This window comes from Narcine bancroftii, chromosome 4, assembly GCF_036971445.1.
Source record: "Narcine bancroftii isolate sNarBan1 chromosome 4, sNarBan1.hap1, whole genome shotgun sequence".
In the NCBI taxonomy this organism is placed as follows: domain Eukaryota; kingdom Metazoa; phylum Chordata; class Chondrichthyes; order Torpediniformes; family Narcinidae; genus Narcine; species Narcine bancroftii.
Window position 1 is genome coordinate 281,143,350 of NC_091472.1, and position 20,125 is coordinate 281,163,474.

A 20,125-nucleotide genomic window follows, 5' to 3' on the forward strand; every position below is an offset into this window, starting at 1 on the left:
CATGTGTTGGGAAAGGGTACTAGGGCAGAGGGTAGTCTTTGTTTCCAATGATAAATACTTCTGTACAGTCCTGGGAATTGAAAATATCTGGTAGAGCTGCCTCCATCAGGCCGAAGGCACTGTGACAGTTCCTGGGAACATCATGAGGAGAATCGTCTGATGATCTATGACCAAGAGAGGGGAAATCCATCCTGTTGATGAAAGGATATAGGTTATTAAGAAGCATTAATATCCTACTTATGAAAGCACCAATTGATCTGACATAACAGTCTCTTGGGCAACATGATCACTCAAAGCACACTTCTTTTCCAGGCTACTCCTTCATCTGGCTCTGGGCAGCAGTCAAATGTCTTTACTTCACTTGGCTGCAGCTTAAAGTTGACTTCTAGCACATATAAATGCTACTTCATTTAAATCCCTCTTTTCGTTACACCCACTGGAAGTAGTTGACTAACATTTCATTCATTGACAGAAGAAACTCAAAACGTGCAATTAGTGTGCAACTCACAGGCTGTTGCTCTGCCCTGGCAACCCGGCAACCTTACTGGACTCTGAAACTCATTAGAATTGCAAGCCCGAACATATTGGCATTATTTACTTGGAACTAAATTTGAAAGGTCTCCTTTTACACAGAGCCAAGTAATTCCTTGGGGTCCTGCACATTGTAGTTTTATAATTTTCCTTTTGCTCGGACTCTTGCCAACAAGAAACTGAATTTAATACCATCCAGGATTATTTAATGCAGGCTCTGTGAAATGGTTCAAAAGGAAAAGGACTTCAGTCGCATTAGTTTGGGATTGGATCAGATTCAGGTCACAGATGTGAAAGGACAGAGCTCTAATACACAGCACCATTCTTTTATGGGAAGTGAACATGACTGGTAAGGTCTATTATTTATTGCCAATCGTTAAGACTCCTTGAAATGAGTAGCCTGCTCAGCTATTTCAGAGGGCAGTCAAGAGACAACCATTTTGCTGGTGATCTCAAACGACACATTGGGTAAGGACAGATTACCTTTCTAAAGGGGATTAATGAAACAGGTTGGTTTGAACGTTAATCTAATAATTTTATAGTCACTGTTTTAATTGCACTTTTTAATTCCTGATTTACATAATTAACCTAATTTAAATTTCCCTGCTGCTTTGGTAGGGTTCAAACTTGTGTCTCTGGATGACCAGGTGGGTGAACTGCTAATCCAATAGTTTTACCACTGTGCAGTTTTAGTATGAACAAAATGCCAGTAGAAATATTGCTTCTTCACATTTATTTACATGTAATGTAATCACTGGATGTAACAGTAAGATCCTAAAAGAATGCTGAAATCAACAGTTTACATTTCTGGAATGTTCCTTGGTTTCAGTAAGGCATTTCAAAGCCTGAAGTGGAGGACAGTTGTTTTTATATAGCTGAAAAGATGTGCTGCAAGATTTTGTGATGTTGTTGATTGCCCTTCCAAGTCCTGTTTCTAGAATGCCTACTTAACTGTACAAACAATCCATTTAAGGCTGGATGGATGATGCCAAGAAGTGAAATGGTACTTTATTCCATCGTGGTTCATGAGTTATTCAAATGGCAATGACCTTATGGAGATTTATAAAAATCACGAGGGTCTAAGAGGAGGTGAATGGCCACTGTCTTTTTCTCAGGGTAAGGGTAAAACTAGACATGTTTATGGTGAGAGGGGGAGAAAAGGATACTGTAGAAGGGGGCATCATTGTCACAGAGAGGGTGATGGGAATAGTAGAAGTCTGAAAATCTGGACTGCTCAGATTTTAAAATTTTCCGGATTCTTGGGCAGTACTTTTAAAATTCAAATTTAAGCATGAATAAAAAAGCAGTGAACAGATAACGAAGAGATATATTTTGATAGTTGGCAAATACAGCATGCTTCATTTAGCAAAACAAGCTGTTTCAAAGAAAAATACAGTTAACACTTGACAAAAATGTAAACAATTTTTATCACTGCAAAAAAAGTGTGCAACACTTGAAATTGTTTAAAAATGAACATTGTAAAAGAAAAACACAGTATACAAATGAAAGCCGAAGTAATTTTGTACAAGTTAATTATTTAGTTTTTAGTTTATTAATGAAAATTTTTTATATAAAATACAAAGTACAAAAACCAAATATTTATTAATTCATTTCCGCGACTTCTGCCACACTGCCTGTGGTCGCTTGTTGCTGCTGTGCATCTGTTGCGCTTAAGCATGCTCGCAAAAGCCTGCTAAATTTTAGAAGTGTGAGACTTTTCAAAAAGTCTGGACTTCTGGCATCTGGATTTTTGGACTTTTACTGCATATAGATCAAACTGCCATATGAAGGGATAGAGGTGGATACAAGTACAATGTTCAAAAGACATAAGACCAGGATATGGATGGCAAAGGCTTAAGGGGATACAGGCTAAATGCATGAACAATTATTTAAATATTTTTAAAAAAATGAAGCATGCTGTTGTGCAGAGAGCGTGAGTCCTTTTTAATGAATTAGAAATATATCGTTCTTGGGTGCAATATTTAAGAAACCAAATGGGATGTTGTCCTTCACTGCTCAAGGGATTGAATTTAAGAGCAAGAAACTTCTGCAGCAACTGCATATGAATGCTAATGAGGCTGTACCTGAAGTATCGTGTGCAATTCTGGCTTTCTTGTTCAAGCAGGGTAGAGAAGGGGATGGGTTCATCAGGTTGATTTGAGAAATGAGGGAGTTAGTTTATGAGGAGAGATTGAGTATCTTGGGATTATACATTGGAGTTTAGAATGATGAAAGGGGATCTTGTAGAAATGCAATAAAATTATGAAAGGAACAGATAAGGCAGGAGGAGAGGCTGCTTTCACTGGCAAGTAAAACTAGAAGCACGGAGCAAAGACTCAAGATCTGCGGGAATTAGATTTAAATCCGAGGTGAGGAGGAACTACTCTTCCTAGAGTAGAGTGAATATATACAATTCTCTCCCCAAAAAGGCAGCAGAAGCTGCCTCATTGAATGTATTTAAGACACAGATGGGTATATTTTTGGATATTAGGAGATTTAAAGTTAAATTTTAAATTTAGACATGCAGCAGAGTAGCCCATGAGTCCATGCTGCCCAATTTACACTCAATTAACCGACAACCTCGATGTTTCGAATGGTGGGAGGAAACCGGAACTCCCGAGGTAAACCTGTGCAGTTACGGGGATAACATACAAACTCCTTATAGTCACCATGGGATTTGAACCCAAATCCTGATCGCTAGTGCTATAGAGGCCTTGCATTAACTGCTGTGCCACTGGTTCTCAACCTTTTTCTTTCCACTCACATCCCACTTTATGCCATAGTGCTCTGTGATTAGTAAGGGTTTAAGGTGATATGTGCGTGGGAAAGGAAGGTTGAGAATCACTGCTCTAGACCCAATTGTTACTGAAATATTTTGCTTGAGAAAAATTGTCATTGGCCCCTTTCCTTTGGAGTTATGAAACTGTGCACATAGTCAGCTCGGTACAATTAAAACAGTGGTTTTCAAACTTTTTCTTTCCACCCACATACCACCTTAAGCAATCCCTTACAAATCACAGAGCATCTTTGGCATAGGGATTACTTAAAGTGGTATGTGAGTGGAAAGAAAAGGGTTGAGAATTACTGTCCTACACCAGCTGTGCTACCCCTGTTATAAGTATTATAGTTGTTAAATGTTATAGGTATCAGGAAGTTGACAAGCTGAGTATTTGGCCAGATCAGGCTCGATCTTTTGAATGGCAGAGCAAACTCAATTGGTCAGTTGGCCTAATTCTGCTGCTAATTTTCATGTTCTGATGAAAAGTTGATTATCACGGGCAAGTTAGGTTGAAGGGCCTTTTGCTGTTCTTGGTAACTCAGTGACTCTGAGTTCTTCCATATTGCTTCTACACAAGAAGAGGTATCCTGGGAAGATGTAGACTACAGTTCTAGTGTACTTTCTGTGTCACCTTTACCTTTGTTGATATCAGGACTGATACCAGAATTTCACCTGGCACTAGCTTCATAATTGCTAGAGTTCAAAAGTGCTTTTCATGATGTTCTGACATTTATTTTCTTTTGCAGCTTCTTCAGTTTCACTCTTCTAACCCTAACATATGCAGTTCAGTTGAAAGATTAAGCAAATCACATCTTTATTCAGTATCTGAATCAACTCACTCTTAGATGTGTGCTCATGCAACTGTCTCAAACATAGATCTTTTTGCATAAGTTGCAATACTTCTGCTGTAACAAGGAACCTCTCCACCATTATTTGTGGGATATAAAATTCACTTTCTATATTTGTTGTGGCTACTTCAGAAGGTAATCTCTGGTGCTTTGCTTGGATGCTTATTGTGGTGGTTTGATGAGACAGCTGAAAAGCCCATCTCTTAAATTTTTAAGTTGCCATCTTGAGAAGAGCATTCAACTTCCAAACTAACCAGCAAAACCTTCTCTTCATTGTTGAGTGTGAATTGAATTCCAGGGAAGAATCTGTGAAATCTTATAACTCCAGAACTAATCCACAATGCCTTCTCTATCCGAGCATAATTTTTTTTAGGAGTCTTTGAATGTAAATAATGTTTTTCCTGACAGTATCCTACTCAATGCCTCAGCTCCACTCTCAGAAACATCACAAGCAAGTTTTTGTGCACAAGTTGCTGTTGCAATGTAGAAAAAAATGAGTTGCTGTCTGTCTGAACCTTTTGCTCACTGTTATTTTTAATAGCTGATGAAATGGATTCAGAATCCTGGCAAGATTAATTAAAGATCTATATTCGTGTTGGAGCACAAGAAGAAGTGACAAGACCTTGGTGAGTTTTCTGGTTTGTTGATGGTCCCAGATCTATTTTTCTGTGCTTGCAGAATATTTTCATCCACTTGCAGATATCTATAAATCACTTCCTTCCACATGATGTTTCTCCTTATTCAAGAGAATTAAAATTATGATGTTACCTGATGGGATAAACAGTGATGGACAAATGACAGCTGCCTGCAACAGAGTTTAATTGCTAATGAATTGAATTGTTATTGTCACCAAATTCCCTTTCTTCTTCCCATCATTATTTGAGGTCAGGCCTAGAATAGTGGTGTCACTTGAAAATTTATAGATGGAATTAAAGCAGTATTTGTTCATATAGCCATGAGTGTATAGGGAGCATAGTAAAGGGCTATGCTAAAGGAGATCCATACTATTGTGGCGGACAGGGCCGAGGTGCTCAACGAAGCGATTGTCCAGTCTCTAATGTAGAGGAGACCGCAGCTTGAGCACTGGATGCTGAATTGCTTCCTTTTTCATTAGCGATCTTCTTGTTTCATGGGAATTTCTGCCAAACCTTTTCAGTCTTTTGACAGGGTGTGAATCATTGTGCTACAGAGCCATCTTAAACACAGCTTCCTTTAGTGAGCTGGAACCTTCTCAGGCATCATTCCTCTGTCATGCTCAGGTAGGTGGTTTGGTTTCAATAAATATAATGCCTGCACAATATATGGGACCTTTGCATCCTTTTTCTTTCTGGTTCGTCCATCTCCAGTGGGGAGTTCCTGCCAGCAACTCTGTTCACAGGAAGGACACTAGTAGGTTCTGCTCCTTAATCAAATTGTCGGAGAGCCATTTTGAAACCTTTCTTTTCTGTCCAACTCCCTAACCCTGATTATAATTTGAGTTGAAATAATCGGGTTTCTGTGCAACTGCAATTGGAGAATTTCACAAGATTTCATAACTTATAATCTGTAACATAGCCTTAAGACAGATTGGTCTGTTTTCTCTCAAATTTAAAGCTACTTCTTTTTGAAGCAATGTTACACACAGCTGAATCACACATTGAAGATTTTTCTACTGTCATTATTTTGCCCCAGGGGAATTTATGAAAAGTTTGCAGAACATCAAAATATTATCCCATTTGTGATGAAGATATAGATGATTCATTTTTTTAAGCTAAATAAGGTTGTAAATTCTTTCATCCATTTTCTTTCTTTCCACATTGATTTATTTTTGTGAAAATGTGATTTTTCTGACACTCTAAAAGGGGTTTCCTCAGCTGATAGAAATTAGAGTGAATTGAACAACCCATTGTAAAGGGTAATAATGCACAATGCATCATTCATATTTAACTAGATAAGGGACTCCACAAAAAAAAATCAATAACCATATGGAAAAATTTTTTAAAAGGGTGTGCATATAAACTATGGAAGGGTAGGTACTCAAATTTGAAGGCAGAGTACATGGTAAATAGCAGGATTCTTAACAGTGTGGATGAATAGGGGAACATTGGGGTCCAAATCTCTAAAGGTTGCTGTGCATGTTGACAGGGTAGTCCAGAAGGTTTAGGGTATGCTGGCCTTCATTAGTTGGGAAATTTTCACCCAGACGTGAGGTAATGTTGCAGATCTGTAAAATTCTGTTTACATCATACATAGTATTGTGCTCAATTCTGGTCACTTCAAACAAGAAGGATGTGGAAGCTATGGAGAAGATATAGAGAAGATTTCCCTAAACTTTCATCCCTTCACCTTGTTTAGATATCCTCCCTTGTTTGTTACTCCCAACCTGGGAAAAAGGTGCGGCTGTTTAGTTTATCTTTGCCTCTCTTAATCTTGTAGATCTCTATCAAGTTACCTCGCATTCTTGTTTGCTCCAAAGAGAAAAGCCCTAGCTCTGCTAACCTTGCCTTGTAAGACATATTTTCCAATCCAGGCAACATCCTGATAAATATCTTGTCCACCCTCTCCATAGCTTACACGCCTTTCCTGTAATGAGGTGACCAGAACTGAACACAGTATTCCAAGATGAGGTTCCAGTGTAAAAATAAATACAATTAATATGCCTACCTGTTTTTTTTCTACAAAAAAATGAAAGTTGACTGACACTTTGTGTTGTGTCCCTGCAGCAGGAGTGAGGATGAAGAGAAATTTTACAAAAAATTTAATGGAAGGAGAAGGTTGGGGGGGGGGGGGGTGGGTGGGTAGTGGGGATAGAAGCTTGTAAGTGATAAGTAAAACCAGGTGGAGAGGGGATGATGGACAGCTGAATCCAGGTTAGGGAAGGTTGGTGGGACATACTCTGGTAAGTGATTGATGGAATCAGATGGGGAGGGTGATGGGCTGCTGGATTCTGATGGGGAGGAGACTAGGAGAGGTAAACCAAAAGACAAGAAAACTTAGAGGACAAGTGAGCATGTGGCAGGAGAACATCAGGGATGTGGTTACATTAAACTAGAAAAATCAATATTAATGCCATTAGAATCTGAGATGTTGTTCTTCCTAATTTATGTTTGGCCTCTCCTTAAAATAGAGAAAATTAATGACAGAGGACAGCATAGGGGTGCAAAAGAGAGTTAACATAGAATGCAACTAGAAGCTAAAGATGGATCCTCTCTCTTGGCTGGTCCTAAATCTTCAACACTTGATAAGAGCTCCTCACTCTCCTGACCAACTTTCCAACCTCACCTCACCCTCCCACCTAGGCCCATATGCAAGCCCCAGCACCAATGTTATCCTCTGACCCTTCTACCTCTTCATTCTTCTCTCACCACTCCTCTTCCCTTGCTCTCTGATCTCACCTCGACTCTGACGCCTGTCATGATTTCCCTCCTTACTCCATCATAACATTCTCCTCTCTGATGCTGAATTGTCAATTATCAGGGAGGGATAATTTAAAGAAAGAAGAGGTTTGACCATTTGTTGCCACCCTAGCTACAGGATTATTATATAATGCCTTCACCAAACCAATAAAAAAGGTCCAAACTTATATTTATCCAAGACTTTAAATAAAAAAATGTTCCATTCAACCCTATTGAAAGCTTTTTCAGCATCTAATACAACTGCCATTGGTAGGTTAGGTTGCTGACGTGAGCGTTGATCAATGAAATCACTATAAGAATATTATCAGAAGCATACCTATTTTTAATAAAACCAGCCTGATCAGCATGTACCAACTTTGGTAAATACTTAGCAAGTCAATTCGCCAATAATTTTGCTATTATTTTATAATCCACATTTAATAAAGAAATTGGCCGATATAAGCTACTTTCAAAGGGTCTCTGTCTTTTTTTGGTATAACTATTATTATTGCACTTAAACACAAATCTGATAAAGCTTGTTCTTGGGTTACCTGATGAAGAACGTCCATAAATAAAGAGGAAAGATCATCATAAAAAGCTTTATAAAATTCAACAGTGAACCCATCATCTCTTGGAGACTTCCCATTAGGCATTTGTTGAATAACATCCTTTATTTCTAAATCCATAAAAGGAGAATCCAGTTTCCTCATATCATCTTCCCCTAATATTGACAAGTTTAATTCTGACAAAAAAGATTCAATGGAACTATCTTCTCGAAGTGCCTCAGAAGCATATAATTTCTGATAAAATGATAAAAATTGGTCATTGATTTCTTGAGGTTTAAAAGTAACTGAATTGTCTTTCCTCACAGCGTTAATAGTTCTTGATGCATGTTCTGTTTTCAGTTGCCACACCAAAATTTTATGGGCTCTGTCCCCTAACTCTTAATAACGTTGTTTAGATCTTTGAATCAAACATTCAAATTGGTATGTTTGTCATGTATTATATTGTAACTTCAATTTAGTCAAAACTGCTTTATTATCCTCTGTACAATTCCTTTGAAATTCTTTTTCCAAATCAACTCTATGTTTTTCCAATGACCGAGCCTCTGCCAAAAATTTCTTCTTTTCCTTTGATGCATAGCTAATAATTTGACCACGTAAAAACACCTTCAAAACATCCCATACAGTAAAATTACTCTGAACTGTATTCCTATTCAAATCTAAAAAGGAAACAATTTGATCCTTAATGAATTTTACAAATTCCGTTTTTTTCAATAACATTGCATTAAACCTCCACCGAAAGGTTGATTGAATAACTTCTGGCCCAACACAAGAAATTAATAACAATGAATGATCAGAAATTATTCTACTATTTTATTCAACTTGAATAAAATGTGATTGCAAATGTGCTGATGCCAAAAAAAATCAATCCTTGAGAATGAATCATGACGCGAGGGATAAAATGAAAATTCTTTCTCATTAGGGCTTAACCTTCTCCAAATCTCTATTAAATTTAAGTCTTTCATCAAATAAACCATTTGGACCGCTGCTTTTGATTTTTTCAATATTTTTGGAGATTTATCCAATAATGGATCTAATACACCATTAAAATCTCCCCCAATCAAAATATTTTATTGAGCTTGACTTAAAGTTAAAAAAGCTTCAGACACAAACTGTTCATCATCAACATTAGGTGCATACACATTCAACAAAGACCATGACTCAGCAAACAATTTACAATTAATCATTAAAATTCCACCAGCTGATTCCACCAAAGATTCAAGTTCAAATGGTATTTTCTTATGAATCAAGATAGCCACTCCTCTCGCTTTCAAATTAAAAGGAGAAGAAAATACATGACCAACCCAAACCCTCTTCAATTTCAAATGTTCTCTTTCAGTTAAATGAGTCTCCTGCATAAAAGCATCTTTTTTATATAGGCTAAAACATGTTTTCGCTTAATTGGGTTATTTAAACCCTGCACATTAAATGTTGCAAAATTCAGACAAGACTTCCTGGAAAGACGAAGTTGCGATAAATGTAAATCGTTGGCATAATGAGTTGAGGTCCTGTATTTATATGGAAAAAAATAACATATAATTTGCATGATATTTATGATTTTTTTGTTAAGATGTGGTTGCCTTATTTGAAATGTATGAATTTAGTAATATATTAAACTGCTGTATGTATTTTTTCTATTAATGCTTCTCTTGTGGGGTCTGTTGAGGTGGGGGGGAGGGGGGATAGTTGTAGTTTTCATTTTTATATTATGGATTTTGTAAAAGTTTTTGTTTTGAAAATATTAAATAAAGCTAAAAAAAAAGAAAAAAAATGATCAGGAGAGGATCCACCTTTGCACCCCCTACACCTGAACCTCAATGTGTTCCAGGCTCAATATGATGTCAAGCTCTGTTTCCACTACTTCTGCCTCTGTGCCTACTTCTTCAGCAAAGAATACTCATGCCCTCAAATGACCATTTCTTCCTTCTCCTGTACTATTACAGATATGATTGCATTCAGAGAACTCATTTTCATTGCTTCCAACCTGATAATGCCCCAAGTTTGTACTTTCTGCTTCTCTCTCCATTAAAGGATTGCCCTGGTAGGTTCTTTGTTCCTGTCTGCTCCTTTGAACTTGTTTCTTCACACATGGGTTCCAAATTTTCTCTCCTTATCTACTTGTATCTGGCATACCTCTCATTCCCTCCACCATTTTAATAATTTCCAATTCCCTGGTCTTAACCAGTTCACTTTTACCATGGATGTCCAGTTTCAACACACCTCCATGTCCCAGCTGTTATTTTTTTGTACCCTCATGTTGCTCAAAGCCCAACTGCTAACATACTCATCTACTTGGCAGAACTTGTCCTTACCTTCAACAACCTCTTTTGATTCTTCTGACCATACACACACTCACTCTCTCTTTCACACACACACACACTCACACACAAACTCATACTCTCTGAGATCAAAGCTGAAGCCCTGGGCGTTGGACATTGGAAAGTCCTTGTTCCAAGCATACTCTGCCACATTGCAACCCCTGTCCCCCAACTCCATTATGTGAATGGTGCTGTTTCCTGAACACAAATAGAATTTGGCAATTTCGTCACCACAGTATCGAGGGTCGAAGGACCTGTACTATAATATTTAACTTAGTTCAATCATTGAAGACATCTTATGGTCCTCAAACATTTATAATCGTGTAAACAATTATATTGGGTTTTTTTGAACACAGAAAGAAATGTTAAAATAGTTTTCTTGATGCTTTATATTTGGTAAAATAAGAAATAATTTTACTTGATGTCATTAGTTTAAATATTATTACTTTAAATGTTTTTTAATCATATGTTGTTTTAAATTAGAGCTGACTGTGAGCATAACTACAAATAAACTTCATTTTTTTGGGCAACAATATTAAACATTTTGTAGCTAAAACTTGATTTTAATGCAAAGTTTACTGTCATCATTTGCAAAATATTTAATTAAATGTATTCTACCTTTTATTAACTTTTCATTTTATTGATCCCTGATGTAAAATAATCAGGACTAAATGTATTGCTCTGTGCCATGTGCTGCAAAGTAATGAGATTTTGTAGAATTTCAGTGCAATTATGCAAATTTGTCGGCAGTGCAAACTTAATATCTGGATTGTTTATTTGACCATGAAGATATTAAGTCACTCTAAGCTGATGAAAGATTGTAATACTTGGATGAATATTAATTTCTATGCCTTACTGTGCAAAATCTGCCTTTTGTACAGACCATTACCATTCTGTTTCTTGGAGGCTGCCTATCTTGGTGAATAATTTGGTCACGTGCAGATAGAAGTGAATAATCACATAAATGATTATTAATGGGCCAAATTTTACATGGAAGTGCTGACTGTCACACATGCAATAGCCAGCACTTCCCTGCATAAACACCAGCAAGCTCCAGGTTACTGTGCAGCATCAACAGCTTCACATCAGAACCTGCTTGTGACAATTCGTTGGATTGTAAAGGTAAAGATAATATGGGTTTGAAGTCATGACTTGCTTTTGACTTGGATTAAAGTGAGGGAGAGTTGCGCAGGTCGTCAGTCTCACTCTCGACCTGGCCTATCTGGACCCAGTGGCAAGTCATAGTCGAGACGGCTGGAGACAGGTCAGGATGCAATGGATGCCCAGCGGTGTCCTGTGTGTGTCTCACTGTGCCCTCTTAGCGCTCCACGAGGCATTGCTGAGAATCGTCTTTCTGCCCGTTGAACCAGTGATGGTTTCTTTGGCATAGTCCACCGAATCCAGGCTTCACATGCTAGGTAGACAAGCCCTGAGTGTTGTGGGTCCACGGCAGTTCTTGCGGTGTGCTCGCAAGCCTCCCTACCCATTGTTGGGCATCCTCATCCACCTTTGTAGCTGTTGGGAGATGTCTCCTCTTCTGCCTGCTCTGCCGTTGGGATGATCACCTGGTGGTGTGGTAATGATACCACCCCCTCACTTGTTTTGGCCCACCAGCTGAAGTGATTTCCAGGGTGTGGCATGAGGAGCCAACAAGTGAGAGATTTAGGATGTAACCAGTAATGTTTCAATACTGGATTCTTCATTGAGCAAGAGACTGCGAGTATTTCCCTGCACTCGTAAGTAAGGAATCTACTCAAATAATCCATGGAAAAGAATGCTCGTTCATATCATCTGACTGTACATACCAAACATAACAGCGTTTCTCCAGTCCATGATACACAATTAACAGTATATAATAATCATATATAAATACACACACACACATAATTTAAAATATATATAAATATTTTTGGATGATTTACTTGATTTCAGGATACAGTTCATCAATCACATAGCATGTGAGAAGAAGCTACTTCCTAGCCTGCAGTCCTGATTTTGATGCTCCCGTACCACCTCCTTGATCATAGTGGGTCAAAGATACTGTGTGCTGGATGGAAAAGGTCTTCTAATTCTCTGAGCCCTATTCTTGCAATGCTTCAAATAAATTTCATCAATAAAGAAAAAGGGAGACCCCAGAGATCTTATGAGCCATTTTGATATTCCTCTATTTAGATTTCTGGTCTGATGCTTTGCAGCTACCATGCTACACAATGATGCAGCCAGATAGAGGATTCTCAATTGTGCCCCTGTAAAAATGTTGTCAAGATGGGGGCCAGTTGCCTTGCCCTCTTCAACTTCCTTAGGAAGTGTAGGTGCTGGTGTGCCTGTCTGACTAATGGGGAAGTGTTGTGGGTCCAAGATAGGATGTCCTTTATATGCACACCAAAGAACTCTGTGTTCTCCACTCTCTCCATGATGGAACCATTAATGTATAATGAAAAGTGTCGACATTCGACTTCCTGAGTCCACAATTGTTTTCTTTGTTTTGTCCACCTTGAAACTCATGTTGTTGTACATGCACCACTTTATGAGATGACCAACCTCCTCTTTGCAAGAGATTAAGGTAAGTATTGTATCATTTTGATTTTTGTTAATTGCTTGAATTTACTTGAACGTGCTTGTTCTGTTGACTTAAATGTTCTAATTTTTAATAATGTTTGAGTATTTTCAGTTTCTTTTGAGAAGACAGAAATATTCAAAAGCAATTGTAATGTTTTGAAAGTTTTGACAGGTATCTATTCCAGGAATGTGGCTAAGCTAGCTGCCATGGACTTTGTGACATTTGTAGTGTGGCCACACAACAGAAATGTATTGGTACCCTGTTCATAAAACATTGCTGTGGCTGTACTGGGGCCCTTAGTCATTCTGTCTATCAATGAAATGACTTCTGCCTATACATATATATATATATATATATATATATACATATATACACACAATCCCAGTGCTCCCAATTTTTCAGTAATTCTAATCTCCTTGGAAAGATAATAAAGGTAGTGGATGATAAACTCCAAGGCCAATTTAGCAAAGAATAAAAGATGAAAAATGGAAGCCTTCAGCACAAGTTCAGTTCACTGTTGTTGCCAAGAGGCACTTTATCCAATACATTGGCTGTATTTTCCATGCCAGGATATGAACTAGAGGCAGGTTCTTAACCAGTTTTGTGATTAATGAGCCCCATCTTCCCATAGCAACTAGTTTCAAGGAGCCTTTACCCCTTGTCTTGTCAGGGAGAACAGCTCTGTTGGCCATAAGAACTATGCCATGTATGAAGGCCAGGAGTTGGACTTTGTTTTCAGAGGCTGTTTGAGACACAAACCATGAAGAGCATTTGTGTATCAGTGGGAGCTCGTCCACTGGAGATTACAACCTTTTGAACTCTTTCTGCACTGGCATAATTTAATGTTTTCTTTTGTAAGTAGTAATTGGTTGCATCAAGAAAGAATCTCAATGCATTTGTACATTGTGCTTATGTGCATGAGAATAAAATTATTATCACTAGGTTGAATAAGCTTTGTCTCACCTGGAAAATATGTTTGTGGCACTGATTGGAGATGAACGGGGAAATGTAGGGAAAAGTTTTACACTTGCTGCGATTATTGCTTCGAGGAAAGGCAGAGTTAACATGCAGGCCTGTCTAATCTGTTGAGTTCCTCCAGCTGTTCATTGTCTGCTCAGGATTCCATCATCTGCAATCTTTGTCTTCCTCTATTGAATGAGGATTTGTTCTTTTTCAGGTGCTGTTATAAAGGAATTTTAAACAGAAGATTAAAATATTTCTTTGATCCTTTTTAATTTGTGGAATCTTTTAACATCCCTCAGATCAAGTGGAAAGCAAGTGAAAAAGTAACATCAAAAAATGCAGGAAAAAAACATCAGCAGGCTCACTCAGGATCTATGGGGGCATCAACAGTGTTATTGTTTCAGATTAATTATCCTTTGGAAGGCACATGAGAATTCTAAGTAATATACAGGCACTTTGCATAGATAAATTGGCAGGCTTGGTTTCCAAGGTTCCAATGACCTTGCTTGAAGAACGAGTTACAGCTTCCTGCTCCAATGGAATGTGGGCAAACACATCAGGTACTCCTTCTCGATCTTATTTGCCTTCTCTGCAGAATGTACAGCTATTCCTGCAGAAAGAGAGGGCACAAGCAGTGAAAGGGAATCTGGAGGTTGTTAGTGACTGACAGTGGATCTTAGGAGCTGCAGGAGAAATTATGATAGTCATGAGTGTGGAATGTGAAAAAGGAGAATCGGGGAAGAAAAGGTCTGATCAAGCACATGGTTAGAGAGCAGGAGAGGAGTCAATTGTGAAGTTTCTTCATCCACTTCAAAGAGCTTTTTTTCCTCTCTGTTGGGAGTTCTGTGAAACTCTTTCTTGCTCCTCCTTTGAGGTTTCTACTGATCTCTTGCTCCTTCCACCTATTACCTGTCTCCCAACTCCACCCCTCCCCTTCTCCCACCTGGCTCATATGGCTGTCATTCCTCACCTCTCCTTGGTCCATGTCCCCGTCTCACCCTTTCCCACTCCTCTTTTTACTGTTTATCTTCCTTTTTTGCTCTCAGTCCTGCTGCAGGGTCTCAACCCAAAATAGCGACAGTTCTGTTTCTCCCACAGATGCTCCCAACTCAGTGAGTTCTAACAGTTTTGCTTTTGCACCATCATTCACAAATTCTTCATGAGATCACTATGTTTATCTAAGATTACCTAAGATTCAGCTTCAAAAAGTAATTCACTGGTTTTAAAGATATCCTGAAGATACATTGTAGAACTGCAAGTTCACTCTAGTATCACTGGAATTTGTTTCCCCTGTTTCTTTCTTTGATTCAAAATCATTGAAATTGTACATTAAACTTTTCAGACACTGAATTGTGACCTACATTTGAAATAAGAAAATATATTTAATTATCTTGAAATTGGTTCTGTAGAGGCTTAATTTATGCTTCCAATTTCACCATTTATGGAGAACCATTTTTACTTTCTCATTTTATGTGTTGTGAGAATTTTACCTCCTAATAGAGGTGCAAGGTAAAGTTTAAACATCATACTTGACTTACCTTAAACACCTATTTATCTTTTGAATTGATATTTTTGTTACATATGCTTTAATAAGAACACCAAAATGCACCCATAGATGAGAGTGTGTAGATGTGTTGAGAAAATGAACTGCTGATTGTTTACTTGACATGTTTTTACTCTGTATAGCCATAGAAAGAAAATCGACAGGAATAAGTATGGATCAGCAATGAGTAACACATGAAAATCTGCAATCACTGTGATTGAAGTAAAAACACAATGCAGGTCAAACAGTGTATTTTATATAGCGAAAATAAAGATACATGACCAACGTTTTAGGCTTGAGCCCTTTATCAAGGTATGATGAAGGGCTCAAGTCCAAAATGTTGGTTGTGTATCTTTACCTTTGCTATTAAGTACTGTACTCTGTTTGACCTGCTGAGCTTCTCCAGCATTGTGTTTTTAAATCAGCAATGATCTGCTTTGAACACTGGAAAGGCTAAAGTGATTCAAATTTTGCTAGTTCAGAGCAGATGGATTCCTGCTGCACACCAGTACAGAACTTACAATATAAATGAAGATAGAGCATGACCTGACTTTGAAGAAAAATAGTGCGACATTTTCTGGAAGAAGTAGGATCAGATTTCTTTTTCTTTTTAGATTGGAATTGAATGTAGGTTTTAAACCAGGTTAATACACAAAAGAGTCTGGAAAAACAACCAACTGAAAAACCTCACAAAGATAAGCGTATACAGAGCCGTTGTCATACCCACACTCCTGTTCGGCTCCGAATCATGGGTCCTCTACCGGCACCACCTACGGCTCCTAGAATGCTTCCACCAGCGTTGTCTCCGCTCCATCCTCAATATCCATTGGAGCGCTTTCATCCCTAACGTCGAAGTACTCGAGATGGCAGAGGTCGACAGCATCGAGTCCACGCTGCTGAAGATCCAGCTGCGCTGGATGGGTCACGTCTCCAGAATGGAGGACCATCGCCTTCCCAAGATCGTGTTATATGGCGAGCTCTCCACTGGCCACCGTGACAGAGGTGCACCAAAGAAAAGGTACAAGGACTGCCTAAAGAAATCTCTTGGTGCCTGCCACATTGACCACCGCCAGTGGGCTGATAATGCCTCAAACCGTGCATCTTGGCACCTCACAGTTTGGCGGGCAGCAACCTCCTTTGAAGAAGACTGCAGAGCCCACCTCACTGACAAAAGGCAAAGGAGGAAAAACCCAACACCCAACCCCAACCAACCAATTTTCCCCTGCAACCGCTGCAACCGTGTCTGCCTGTCCCGCATCGGACTTGTCAGCCACAAACGAGCCTGCAGCTGACGTGGACTTTTTACCCCCTCCATAAATCTTCGTCCGCGAAGCCAAGCCAAAGAATAATAGGCTCAGATATTCTCCGACCCTTTGAACACTTCTAAATCTTTGTAGTGCAAACTAAATTTCTAATTGTAGAAGAAACTTATGTTGCACCAAGATGCCATAAATGGAGTAATTTGCCAATGGTGCACTATTTTAATCTCTCTAATGGTGGACTAAGCTAATAGTTGACGTGGATATTTGATGAGTGCTTAATTTTGAATTAAGTGATTATATAGAGTGTCGCATAATCACATATTTCAATCAATGTATTATAAAGTAATAGACATGGCACAATATTCCAGATCAGAGAGGATGATGTTACGAGCCCAAAGGATCCCAAAACCCAGCAGAAACAGATATTTACCATGACAAATAGTTACTTAAACAAAAGTTGTTTTTAATTATCTTCAAACATGAAAACAGAATCAAACTTTAATTTATCACAATTAATTTAACTACACAACTTAACCCCCTTCTGATTCTAAGTGCACGTGCATGTCATGTGTGTGTAAATTTAAGAAAAGTTCTTTGGTTCACACTTCAATCTCACTTCTCATTCTTCCAAGTTCTCTGGTTGCAGGCAATTCTTATACGGTGCACAGAATTTAACATGTATAAAGCTCAGGAAGGTTCTCGTAGGTTGGCAGAGAGTTGTTCCAGAATTTCCACAACTGAGGTTACCACCATTAGTCACCTCAATGTCTTGCTGATGAAACTTGCCCCATCAGGGCTACCACAGAGTTCCTTTCTGTTCCACTTATTCCAAGAGAAACATCAGACAGATGGCACTTCCAGCCATCTGCCACTCTGGAGCTTCTGTTTCAGTTCCAACAAACTTCTCCTGGCTGACACTGTTTCAGCTGTGTCTCTTTCTCTCCATCTCAGATTCCAACTGCCAGCCACATGTCCTTCTCTCTCTCACTTGCAAAACCCTCCTCCTTCTCCAGCAAACAATAGGAGTTAGTCTTCTGCTTCCATCTGTTGTTTTAGGTAAACAAACTTCTCATTGACCTTTGAGTGAGCACTTTGCAGAGAGGTCAGAAATGTCCCAACACAGATAACCTGTCTCCAGTCCATTCATTTCATGACGTCATTTCAATTAGCACCTACTTGTGAAATGTGCATAGGATTCTCCATAGTTTCTGTAAAGTCACTGAATATGAATTCTTCAGTATTTCAAGTAAGATCTGTTTTAAAATGTGTGTATGTATGTAACCTACTCTAATTTTATTAATTTATCTCCCAAGAACATTCCCAAATATTGCATCATAATGGTTTAATTTAATCAGAATAACTCTTAATTTTTCATGAATGTACTGAGTTACAGTGTACATACTGAAGAGGTAATGTTTATTTGCAAGATAACACCCTTAAACTATTTACTTTAAGATGTCAAACTGAATGGTCCAGATTATCTGTTGACAATATTACATTTGCAGCAAAGTGAATCACTTGTCTCTTTGTCCAAATAGAATCACTGCACGAACACACAAAGATACAGAGAACGTAGGTCCTTCATTGGAAGACCACATGGTTGTGTTTCTCAAAGTAGTGAAATTCAATGTTCATATTTAATTAACAAGTGTTAGTCTTGCATTTTAAAGTTCTCTTGATTGTCATACAGACTTCAGTGTCACATTTGTGTTGTCTATTTCTAGATTTGAATTCAAGGAAGCATCAGCTCCTTTGCCAAATTAACTTGCTAAAAAATGTGTACTTTGTGATTAGTGCTTCAACTACTTTTGTTTAACTGTAGACATTAAATGTGTTTGAAAAAGGCTGAAGCATGCTCTTAATCTTAAGATCATGAAGAGTTCTGTAAGTATTAACTCACAGCAAGATATTCATGCTGGTTTTGAACATAATTTCAATGGCTTCTTCTTAAGCAATTCCTTAAAAGTTGATGATGACATTTTTTCTACTCTATTTTTGTGGGTTTTGAATGAGCTGATGAAGTCAGGGCAGAAATGCGTGAGGGTCAGGTAGGGGACTGGTATGGAGACAGTGAGCATTTTCATTCTGATGAAAGGATTCATGGTTCTCAAAGAAATAGTGGATTCTCCTGTTTGATAGGTTGTGGTCCAAGGATTCCAATGAGTCATATGGACATAGTATCTTTTCGAGTAGACCTTAAGAATATCTGTGTAGCCATTTCTCTATTCTTGTGCTAATTTCTTGTAGTGAATGATTTGATGGTGGCTAGAACTTGGCCTATTAGTTCCTGCCATTTTGGAAAAGTCTCTGTGCCCTCTCTAAAAATGTCCAGTAGATAATGAAAAAGTCTGCAAAGGAGATTAAAGTGCCTTTTTTCACAACTTCGGTGAATACTGAAATTGTTTACCAAAGTGTCCCTCTAAACCTGGCAGGTGAATTGTGTTTTTATAAAATTGTTTTTATATTAACTATTCCTGTGTGTTTGGCATGCAAATGACCAAAGCTCGATCCTCTACGACTCCACTTGATATTATTGCTTAAATTCAACTATTGAAGCATGATTTCAGTTCCTTATCTGTACACTGTTTAAATTCTGTTTTATTCTTTTAATATCTCATCCAAAATCATTTTCATCAGTCTTTCTCAGTTTTGCCTATGATTTCAAAATGGAATCACTGGAAAATTCTTATCAACTATGTTTAATGAGTGGATCCCACTTTTGTTTCCAAAAATGCCTATGCAACAATTATGTCTGAACATCTACTGTGGCATTTTTCTTCCAACTCTTTCATTTGATCAAATGATTATATTGTAATGGAAAGATTGCCCATTTCTGCATCCTTGATGCTGCCATAGATAATATCGCTGATATGGGATTTAATAGAAACATGATCTTTTACAACAATGAAGATTAAGGGCTGAACAGCTTTCTCATCTTCCTATTTTCATTTAGAAAATCTAATGGAATTTCTTTATAGGAAACTCTATTCCACATACAGTGAAGCCCCTGGTATCCAGCACCTATGGGAATTAGTAAATGTGGAGGTAAGTGAATTTGCCAATTGCTTGAGATTGTGCGTTGCAAGATTGGCAAACTAACCACTAGGGGGTGCCAATTTTAAACTTTCATGTTTTTTACCTATTTATTTTTCCACTATCTTTTTTGTCGTTTGCTTCAATTCTGGATTTTACTGTACTTGCTTAATAAGCAGCATAATGCTTGGTCCTTTATCAAATTTGGGAAGCAAAAATGTTTTTTTTGTTGTCCATCATTTATCATGTGGCCTATTACTATTTTATTTGGCTTGGCTTCGCAGATGAAGATTTATGGAGGGGCATGTCCACGTCTGCTGCAGGCTCGTTGAAGACTGACAAGTCCGATGC

General features: G+C 38.2%; 1 long non-coding RNA gene across 1 annotated transcript in view; it reads left to right on the plus strand.

Annotated features, from left to right (window-relative positions):
* Positions 1-20,125, plus strand: part of LOC138760141 (uncharacterized) — a 75,519-nt gene that overhangs the window by 25,050 nt on the left and 30,344 nt on the right. The window contains exon 2 of the long non-coding RNA XR_011355459.1: positions 4,700-4,784. This is a non-coding gene — a long non-coding RNA (uncharacterized lncRNA). The remainder of the gene's footprint in view (positions 1-4,699; positions 4,785-20,125) is intronic.